Genomic DNA, 11,255 nt, shown 5'->3' on the forward strand with positions numbered 1-11,255 from the left:
ATTATTAATGATGTGTGGTCTCCTGAAAAATCACATCTGAATATCTCCACCATGAAGGCTGTCTTGTGGGTGCGAGTTAACTCTTCTCTAGACTGTACTGCATTCTATGACAAGTTGTACAGTTTTAGTCACAAAGCACAATACATCATACTTAGTACATAAAGTAGACACTCGATAAGCTGTATGAAAGGCATTCTTTTCAACTTGATATATATTTTGAAGCATATGAATTTGCCCTTGTAATTCAGAGATTCTTGATTAATATGTATATCTCGCAACATGGTGGTTTTAACATACACACAGCTATCATTACCTTGAAAAAGTGGGTGTCCTGTCAGGGTAATTCCTTGTCCCCTACCCTCCCAGCAAACATTGTCACGAACAGTGACAACTTCTCCTGGCTTCAGTTTATGTATACACTGAAGCCGTGGAGGTTCTAACGGCCAAAATGTCCATTCATTCCCTATCCCCATCCTAATGTCGGGTGTTATTCCAGGAGCACTAACAACAAATTGGCTAGGCATACCAGGTGGTCTAATCTCCCAGACATCATGGGGAATAATCCAGTACCACATTCATCCTCCCCATGGACCCAGCAGGGTTCGGTATGTGGGAGCCCACATCCCTCCTACCGGCCCATATGCTTGGGAGGAGCACTGTGTGTATACACAACTCCATCCTGAAAATCTCCAAGTATGTCTCCATGGCCACACATCAGATGGCATTTCTGAGGTATCTGTAAGGGCAGTAGGCTATGCCTCATGCTTCAGATCACTCCGAATGGCCATCAGCTGGTCATTCAGGAAATCTTGAATTCTGAACATGCCAAATCCCACTGCAATACCTTCCCAGCCTCAGTGATCTTCAATACCATCTCTGTCAACAGCTCCTGGTTATTAACTAAGGGTGGAAATAACATGTAATTCATCAACTCCAGCTTGCACCTGGGTCAGCTGTGCTCCAGAAATAAGACCAGTGGCCTTTTCTAGTTGCCCCAATTTCTCATCATGTTCTTGGCTCTTTAAAATATCCCAAATTGCTGCTGCACTATTAGTCCCATCCCATAGGGATCTGGTCAAGTCCCTCTCCTTTCTAGAGGAACTAACCCAGACCCTCTGTTGTGCTAATCTAATGGCAGCTCCCTGTGAGCAATTTGGGATCTGGAAACTGGATAAGGGCAATGTAAATTTGACAGTCCCTAGTATAGTATTAATCACAGTCCATCTATATCCTAATACATCTCTCTTTGCCGTAGTACTATACCACATCTGTTGGTTGTACACCGTTATATACTTCTGGGAGGCATTAATATTAATGGCATGGGGGGGGGTATATTGCAATAGAGTACAGGTTACATTATCAGTCACTGGAATAATTTCAATACAGGTAAAATTTCCGGTGGCAGAACAAACTCTTTGGGTATTCATTAAATTATTCACTAATTGGGTGACTAAATAACAATAAGGGCCTCTTTCATCTAACACATTGCAAACTCCAGGAACAGCCACCATATTTACTTCACTATAGAACCCATCAATTTCAATGACAGATTATTGGGGTTCATTTGTAGTGATATCATGTACTTTTATCTCCTCTGACCAGTTTTTTTCCACTCAATTGTCTGCTTATATGGGATATCCTGAACCTTAAAAATATTTTTTTACCCAAACAATATTTAAATAAATCACTAAAGAGTGAAGGCCTTGGCCATTGGTTTTATCAAATATATGGCATTGTCTGTATTTGGATGTATTACAGGGGTAATAGTGTAATGGAGGAGATGGCAGGGGCACTGGCAACAAGGTGCCTTTGGTACTTGTCATTTAAAATCCAATTAGGGAGGGCAATACATGCTGAAGGACTTATCCAAAACAAAGGGCGCAGTCTGTAGAATAAACCCCCAAATTCAATCAATACCACATTCCCAAGCATGGGTCCCACAAGTTTCTTCCTGCCAGTGTATAATTCTTTGTTTCTTCACCAGGGTCAGTTCTTAATGTCTTTTGTAGTCAGGAATCCCTAGACTTTGGTGGTTTCAATGAGCGAGTGCTTCCTCTTCTCTTTTCCTGAAACAGTCATAATTCAGCATCATACAGGGGAGAGGTTACCAGCACATACTCTGTAATGGTTTTGCTTCTTCTAGAAAAATCCAAAGGCACAGTAGGTCTGTCAGTGGACAAGGAAGAGGTTACTAGCACTTCACCTTGTCCTTTTTCCCTGCTGTCCAGAAGGCACAGCAGAGCTAGGAGGAGAAATAGGCTAATCATCAGTAGGAGAATCCTCCCGAGATGGAGGGGTCTTTTTTTCAGTGCAAAGCATGGGTCCAGGCAGGTAGTCCATGGCACTTCATGGCAGTGTTGGTGGTTAACAGGAATTGTAAAGGGCCCTTAGAGCATGGAGCCTGGGCAGTCTTTCGCTGATGGACCTTTACATAGATCCAGTCTCCTGGTTCCAAGGAGTGGCAGGGCTGCTAGGGTCTTTGGGTAGCGCTTCTTTACCTGTGAGAAAAGAAACCTAACACATTTCATTAATGTCTGGCAGTGGTTTGCAGATCTCATAGCTGCTTGGGTACATTCAGGCCCCCCCACTTTTTCTTGGTTGTCAGCCAAGTCTTAGCTGTGAGCAGTGTCCTTGAACGGGGCCAGCATCTTATCTCTGGACTGAGCTTGCTAGCTTTTTTTTTCCCAGTTAATTCGTTCTGTTCTTTTTCCTTCTCCCCTTCTTGGCTTCTTTTAACCTACAAAGGAAACTTCCACTCTTCACTCATACCCCTTTTTCCAACAATGAACACATACACATTGCCATTATACAGTACATTAGTCTTATTATTCAATGTATGCCATGTACACCCTTCCAGTAAAATAACTTTATTACAGAGCTTTGGAGCAACAAGCCAGGATGAGCACACCCACTTTTGAGGAATTCACTCAATACAGCCTCTGGTGTCCAATAGCTTTCCTCCCTCCCCAGCCCTCTGGCTAGAAATCTGAGGTAGCCAGAAGGATCCCATGTGCAATATGGGGAGTGGGTTAACCTTTCATGTCCTTGCTTCCAAAGACTGTTGGTATGCAAATTTTAACAACATTTTTTTCAATTAAAAGATCTGGCCAATGAAATTTCTTTTTTTCTTACTTAAGCAAATGTATTAGACTTTAGTATATCACATTTTCCTGATATTATCCAAACTCTTGGTATTCCAAGTTGAATAAAACAAGTAGCTGATTTTTTATTTAACCCTTCTATTTAATTTTGAACTAGACTGTCCTATGAAAATATTAAACCTAACAATTCTGGCCACGAGACAAACACCACAAGACAGAACATAGAACACAGAACATAATTCCTATTGTGCCAGTAAATGCATGGTACATTCAATGCTGTTCAGCTGGCATCAGTTTTCTCTGATTATCTGAAAGACAAAAGAACAGAGGTCTACCCCTTCTGGGGCAGTCAGTCATTGCTTAAAATATTTCCTTTTTATACAAATACTCTTGTTGATTTCAGGCAAAACAGAGGAATTACCCCATATTTTCTTGTATTTGTTTCATAGGCAGCACAGGTTTCAATGTCTTCTATCTTTATCATTTAGGTAATTTGCATTAATACAGATGCTTTCTGGCTTGCTTCTGGATCCGAAGCTATCCACAACTTAAAGATTCTTACTTAAAAAGGGAAATAATTAACTTTCCCAGACTTTTGATTGCCTTTTATTTCTAACTCCTGCTTTCAAACACACAGTGATCTGAAAGAAAACACTACTTATAGTGCCCCTTAGAGCCTAATAGGATTTTAATTAAATAGCATGGTAGGTTTGCATTTCTTTTACCCCTGCTACAATATACACTGCACATGTTCTGGGGAAAATGCACATTTCCTCCATAATTCAACTTCCACAACACTAGTCACATTAATTTCTACACAAGTTGTAACTGTTTCTTTTATGCTTACAAAATCTCCATGCACCCCTAGTAAAGTGACAGCTCAACCACACAGAGCCAGGGGCACTGTCCTTCTCTCTCTTTACCAGATCTTTTATCTGCTATTTTGTTACCCCAAAACAAATTCAAATCTTTTATTCTCCTGGCTTTGACTACCCTGCTGCAGCCACAACCTTTGGTCTTTATTTAAAACATTTCAAAGACACCAAGAACTTTCCTCTTTAGCATTTTACAAACTTCAACTGCTTGATTCTCTCTAGCAACTACAGAATTAACTTCTCACTCTCTTTCCTTAAATCATTTGCTTGTCTCCCAAAACGACACCCAATCAACTCAAATTTTAACATTCCAATTATTGTCCTGGGGATTTGAAATCCCCATGCTTATAATTACTTACTCCTTTCCTTCCACTATGCCCTCAAAAGTTTCCAACCTGTTTCCAAATACTCTATCTGTTGCCTGCCCAATTGGGCCCGATCCTGCTTTTCTCACTGAAGCGTCCCTTCCATGAGCACCGGCTTGTTTCACTACCAATTTAGCTAGCACGGTGGGCTTCTCAACTAGCCCCCATCCTTCCTGGTCTCTTCCCTTAAACATTCTTACTCACAAGGCTACCCGAGTCCTCCCTCATGAGGCTTGCCACCTGGACAAAAACACATGGCCCATTGGTGTTTAACTATTAAATTTTCTCTTGTGGCAAACACACTGCTGTTACGGCATATGCTGAGCACAAATGGTCAAATTATGACAAGACTCTGAAGGACCGGTACTTGCTTAGCCAGTGCTTCCTTTTCTGCCTGGAAGTCCTGTCTCAAGGCTTGCAACTTGCCCTGGGCGTAGGTTTGAGTTGCTCCCTGATTATAATAAAATAATTAATGGAGATATCCTATCTCCTAGAACTGGAAGGGACCTTGAAAGGTCATTGAGTCCAGCCCCCTGCCTTCACTAGCAGGACCAAATACTGATTTTCCCCAGATCCCCAAGTGGCCGCCTCAAGGATTGAACTCACAACCCTGGGTTTAGCAGGCCAATGCTCAAACCACTGAGCTATCTCTCCCACCCCTATAGCTATATTCTTAATTGCTCAATTCTAGTTATCGAGTACACATCTCTTCCCTTTTCTCCAACTTCTCTATTGCCTAGTTCTGCTACGACTGGGGGTAGATCCACCTGACACCCTTCCCAGTCAACTGGGGTGGAGAGAGGAATGCTAAACCCCTCTCCGGTTCTCAGACTTACTGCAGCTGAGAATGGGCACACTTTTAATCATGCAATCCTCAACATATAACACCAACAATACCAAGCAAAGCAAACATAAAATAACAAGGGCAAAACAAATAGATGGTGTGCATTCTGCAGGGCTCCCCCTTTCTCAATTTTCCACCAAAACGTCCAGAGAAGGGGGAGAGGTGAACGGGAGATTATCCTGTGTACAGCTTGCCCAGAATCTCCAACTTGCTTCCGCTCTTGGGAGGCCTGTTCTTTTACACCCTGGGGTCTCCTGCAACGTCTCTTTCAGAGATTCCAGTCCAGGCCGGCTGCCTGTGGCTTCTTCAGTGTCACCAAACCACACCGGCTCCAAGGTCGCAAAGGCAGACTGTTGGATCTCCCTGGACAGTTAAGGTTTGCAAATGTAATCTCAGTCCTGTAACTTGTGTTGCCTTTGGTTTGCCTCTGTCTATATTTTTTCACAGCCAGCTGGGGCCGAAAGCAGTTTTCCTTTGTACTTGGCATGGTCTGCATTGATTCTTGACCTTGAATGCAGAACAGCTCTCTCTTTATCTCTGGGCCAAGTTGAATTTCAAATTAACCCGTTCCTTTCCTCAATAGACAAATTGCTCCCATTGTGTGTCCGAGGCTTTTTTGGTGATTAAAAGCTCCTCTGAGATGTATGATCTTATCTAGATTGAAGGTACCTTCTAGTGGCCATTGTTTACATGGATTTTCATGCGTGTAAAGATTCCAATGTCTAAATACCTGCAGATTCTAGGACCATAATGTACATACATGTAATCTGCTGGGGGTGAGGGAGAATGCTTAGACTGCTTAGACTGCTCCCCACCCATTTTCCAATCACGCACAGGGAGAACACCCTGTCCACTAGTGGCTCATAAACTAAGGGCACTCACACAGGAGAGGTTAACGAGGATGGCCATGACCCTCCTACACCTCCCTTCAGCAAAGAGCGTTGGCTAGTCTCAGAGAGACGGCGCCGCTTACTCTCATTGCTTCCAGTGAGATGATCAGATGTCAGGGGCTCACACGGAGAGAAAAAAGGAGGGGAGTTGGGTTCACACAATCCTAGACCCAGGCAGCTCCCTCGCCAGACGATGCCAGCCAGAGGCAGCCTACCGTGGGTCTGATCCTTTACCGATCCTCTAGGCGGAGTCACCAGGCTTGCTTTAGAATATTTCTGGTCACGAGCCGACAGCTTCACAGAATACTCTGGGCGTCTTCTTGTGACTCACATTCACACTAGTGTACACACGCACACACACACACACACACACACACACACACCAAGGCCTCTATTTCTAAATACGATGATGCATCAGTTTTCTCCTCTTTTTATCTTTTTTCCTCCTTTTATTATTTTAACCTGAGGCTGTCACCACCACCCCTCTGTCCAGACTGAACACATCTGTGTTCTTCTCTGAGGGCATTACCACAACCCCTCTGCACTGGTGCATTAACCTAATGCATTTCCATTATGCATTAACCTTATTGTTGGCGGCCAAACTACAGTCCCCAGTACCGCATACAACTGCTTTTATTGAGGGTTGCAAACTAAGTCCTCAGTACCACTTCAAGCCAACCTTATTGGGAGCGGCAAAACAGTTCCCCAGTACCGCTCTGCATCTGATCTTGCTGCATAGTCAATAAGTTCGGATGGTGTAAGCCCAACAGGGACAGACGGCCCCACAGACAGTCCTCCTCTGACACCCCAATAGAGATTTCAAAAGGTCTCCTACCTCTATTGTGGCGCCATGGGGTTCGAAGGGGAATGGGCCACAGCAGTTGCAGCTGTCTCAGCGGGCGTTGCCATCCCGGATGAGCCCTCAAATTGTCGGAGAAAAACAGAGTTCTCACTCTCTTTTTGGGTGCAGCAAAGTCAGATACTTTATTCTCAAGCAATTGCATAGAGGGAGAGAGTGCACTAGGACACAGGGTTTCCCCTTCCTAGGCAGGTGTCTCTCTAGGTAAACAATTACAGCAAGCATTTATACCTTTTGCTACATACAGTAATGAGAAACAGCTGCATTTTGTTTATACATAGATCATCCTGATATCTTATTTTTCACCTTTATTTAGACTCTAGTCTACATTCCATACTTATCTACACAAGATCGCAAAAACTTCTCACAGAGTTCTTTCCCACTCGCCTCACACAATCCTTGCTTCTACAAATCTCGGGTTATTAGGGTTACAGCTAGCCTGACTCTTGCTCACAGAATAGACTGTTTGCATTGAAATCCCCTTCAAATCCCTGTCAGTTCTTGCTCTACTTCCACACTTACACTGAGTTTTTCTTCTATGTCCGTCACCGAGAAGTCTTCCCAGGCCTTTTTCTTTCATGCACACTAGGTTCTTCTTTTCCTTACAGCACTCTGTGATTGCCTTCTCAGGGCAGTTTTATCAGACACACCTGACTCCTGGCTCTGGGCTCTTTTCTCCTTGCAGTTCCTCTCTGCCCAGTCCCGCATACACTCTCTTGTTCACACTCCCTTATCTCCCACACACACTCCCTTGTTCACACTCTCTCTAATTGCGTGATGGAATATTGCAAAGCTTGGAGGTTCATACAAGTGGTAACTGAAAAGGTTAAAAAGCTTGCAAAGGTTACAAAACTTAAAAGGCTATGATAACAATAACTAAAGTTACAAAGTCTGCAAAAAGGTTACAAAACTTAATGATTGAAGTTACAGATCTTACATTTGAGCAGAGGCTTTACATAACACCATCAGTCTTGGTCACATGTGACCTGGGAGCTGAATTCTTTTTCTGGATGATAGCTGGAGCCGTTCATCCTTTTTCTCCACCCAATTTGACGTGAACATGGTCACGGTGTTCCAGACTCGGCAGGTCTCAAACAGAGTCAAGGCTCTTGTAAAGGTGTTTGTCGTGTAGGGGCCAGCTACCTACACGAGTGCGGGGAATGTTGTTTGCCTGCCCTCTGCCCATACCAGGAGAGAGGGGAGGGGTAAAGGAATAGTTGGGACCCTGGGACTGAGAGGGCCTCTGGCCAATCAGAGAACTCCAGATTAGGACCAATCGCTAGTAGCCAGCACCCCAAGTCAGTCTGATTGACCGCCCCAGCTCACCCCCACTCCGCCTTCTCCCCTGAGCACGCTGGTGCCGCTACACTTCTCCCGCCTCCCAGGCTTGTGGCGCCAATCAGCTGTTTGGCACTGCAAGCCTGGGAAGGGAGGAGAATTAGAGCGGGGACGGTGTGCTCAGGGGAGGAGGCTGAGCGGAGATGAGCTGGGGCGGGGAGCGGTTCTCCTGCACGCCCACCCCCGTTACTTGCTGCAGGCAGCACTCCCTGTGCCCCCACTCACCTCCACTCCATTTCCTCCCCTGAGCACGTTTTTTGGCGCCCTTAACCACTTGGCTCCCTAGGTGGCTGCCTAGTTCGCCTAGTGGTTGCACCGGCCCTACCTGAGCAACATAAGTTATACCTCATCATGTGATAGTGTAGACATAGCCTAAGCTAGTTTCATGTTTTTCAAGTTGCCCCGCCTTTGGTTCTGTTGTTTGACTAATTCAGACTGGTTTGCTATTTGAATAGCTGTGGCTAGAGTTAAATCTCTCTTCAGTTGTAGCTGTTGTGAAAGGATTTTATCTGTCAACCCAATAACCAGCTTGTCTGTTTTATTTTCAAACTTTGCATTCCCAAAATCACAGTTTTCAGCCCATATATGCGGAGATCAGCTTTAAATAAGGTATTTTACACACATCATCGCCTAGTGGCTGAACAGTATAATATACTTTTGCATCCAATTACAGGACGAGTGGTGTTGTCACACTCCAGGGTGGGGAGACACTAGCCCCAGCCAGGCCTGAGGGGAGCAGGGTGTGTGGGACCTTCAGCGGTGCAGGCAGTGTGAAAGCAGGTGGCTCGGTTTGGAAGGGCTGGTGCAGTGTCACTGGTTCTGACATTGCTCACCAGGTCTTCTCTTTTGCCAGCTACTTAAGACTTCTCTGCACTTGAAACATTACAGTGGCACAGTGGCAGCTCGGCAGCTGTAGCGCATCCGTATAGATGCTATCAGTGCTGACAGAAGGGACTCTCCCATCAGTGTAGGCAATCCAGCTCCCTGAGAGTCAGTAGCCTGGGTCAGTGAAATACGACGTGCCGCTCAGACCTTTTCCCCCAGTGCATCAAGAGAGGCAGGGGAGAGCTCATTCAGGCCACTGCTTACATCAGCCAGTGTTTGGAGATCCCTGAAATGTCCAGTCATGGAGATAGAGACTTACCTCATGTCTTTGCTTTCTTTCAGCTTCCATGACAGGATTCTCCATGGCAGGTAAATACGAACATAGACAGAGGGTTGGGGTCTGTCTGTGTGTGCAGGATACATGCTGCGGTGTGCAGCTAACTCATAAATTGGAGTGAGGAAGGACAAAGAAGAGATTATTTAATCTAGTGGTTCAAATATAGAGCTGGTGACCTGGGTTCAAATCCTGCCTCCATCAAACTCACCCTGTGGTCTCAGCCTGCATTTCCACACTACGTGCTTCAGTTTCCCCACCCGTGAGTTGTTAACAATGCGGGCTGTGTCGCAGAGCACAGGGCATCCTGGATTTCAGGTGCCAGTCAAAATACCCAGGCCACCCAGCATCTCAAGGGCTCACCCTTGCCTAGTAAATCTGAGAGAAATTTGGGCTCTGTCAGTTCCTGGCTGGGCCACGTCAGCTGGAGGTATGATATGCCCCCAACAGATAGTTTTGCCTTTAGTTATTGCTAGACCCATTTCAGGTCAGCTTTGGCTGTGGCTGGTGCATGGCCCCGACCTCTCCACCGGGCAAGTGGAGGTGCTGTGTACTGACACCAGGCCACCATGATGCTAGCTGAGGCCTGTCAGAGGTGGGGGTGGGGTGCCAGAAGCTGGCCTGCCATGGTGCCATCACCACAGGAGGGTTCTCAGTTCAGCACGGGCCCAGCCCTGTCTGTCTGGGTGCTGTGGAATATAGAGGAGCCGAGTCAGCCCCAGTCAGGGCCAGTGGAGGCTTTTGGATAAGCAGAACTACACCCCTACGAAGCTGCTGCTGTTGGCTTTGGTCAGGCAGGGGCGTCGGGGCGCAGACAGGGAGGGAGCCCAAAGAGGGGTAAAGGGCAGTTCAATCTCCTGACCAGTTTTGCCCTTTGCCCCTTAGCTGGGAGCTGCTCAGACTGATGGCTGGGCTGGCCTGGCCTGCACACGCATGTCCTGTCACGGTGGGGAATTAACCCCAGCAGCTCATTTCACATTTTGGGCATCAGAGAACTGCAATGGCTGCGACTTCCACTCACTACCAGCTTGGATCCAGGGCCCCGAGCGTGAAAGCCCAGTGCCTGTGCCCCCCATGCCAGCCACAGCCCCTGCCTGAGTTGGGGAACTGGTGCCCTCCAGGGGAAAAGCTCCAGGTCTCCTTCCCCCAGTGTACTGCGTCAGCTCATCCCCCTCGCACAGACTGTACTGGAGCCAGAGTCCCCTGCGGGGAAAGACCCTGTGTCCCATTCTCCATCCCACGAGTCAGCCATTCCCCCCTGCCTGGGGCTGGATCAGAGCTGGTGACCTCCCGAGAGGAACCCCGCAGTGTCCCATTCTCAGCCCTGCAGAGCCAGCCAGTCTGCCACACTGGGACTGAAAGGGAGCCAGAGTAAAGGATAGGGGAAACCCCCATATTCCTTTCCTCTAGCCCATCCCTGAGTGTTTATTCCCTTGGGGTATTTGCAGACTCAGGCATCCCAGAACTAACTCAGCTCCGACTGGTGAACGGCCCGAGTCGCTGTGCTGGGAGGGTCGAGGTGCTTCACAACCAGCAGTGGGGAACTGTGTGTGATGACAACTGGGATTTAAATGAGGCCAGAGTTGTGTGCTGGCAGCTGGGCTGTGGGACGGCGTTATCAGCCCCACGTGGGTCTCAGTTTGGACAGGGAACTGACCGTATCTGGCTGGATGAGGTTAACTGCACAGGGATAGAAGCTGCCCTCTCCGAATGCAGGGCTCGGCCTTGAGGAGAGCATAACTGTAACCATGTGGAAGATGCCGGTGTTGAGTGCTTAGGTAAGCCTCACCTCTTCTGTTACAGTGGGTGCTTCAGGGAGTGGAT

General features: G+C 46.7%; 1 pseudogene; it reads left to right on the forward strand.

The window, feature by feature from the left end:
* The window catches only part of LOC128826660 (deleted in malignant brain tumors 1 protein-like), a 61,464-nt pseudogene that overhangs the window by 40,519 nt on the left and 9,690 nt on the right, over nucleotides 1-11,255 (forward strand).

The sequence above is a fragment of the Malaclemys terrapin genome, chromosome 20 (genome assembly GCF_027887155.1).
Source record: "Malaclemys terrapin pileata isolate rMalTer1 chromosome 20, rMalTer1.hap1, whole genome shotgun sequence".
Taxonomy (NCBI): Eukaryota; Metazoa; Chordata; order Testudines; family Emydidae; genus Malaclemys; species Malaclemys terrapin.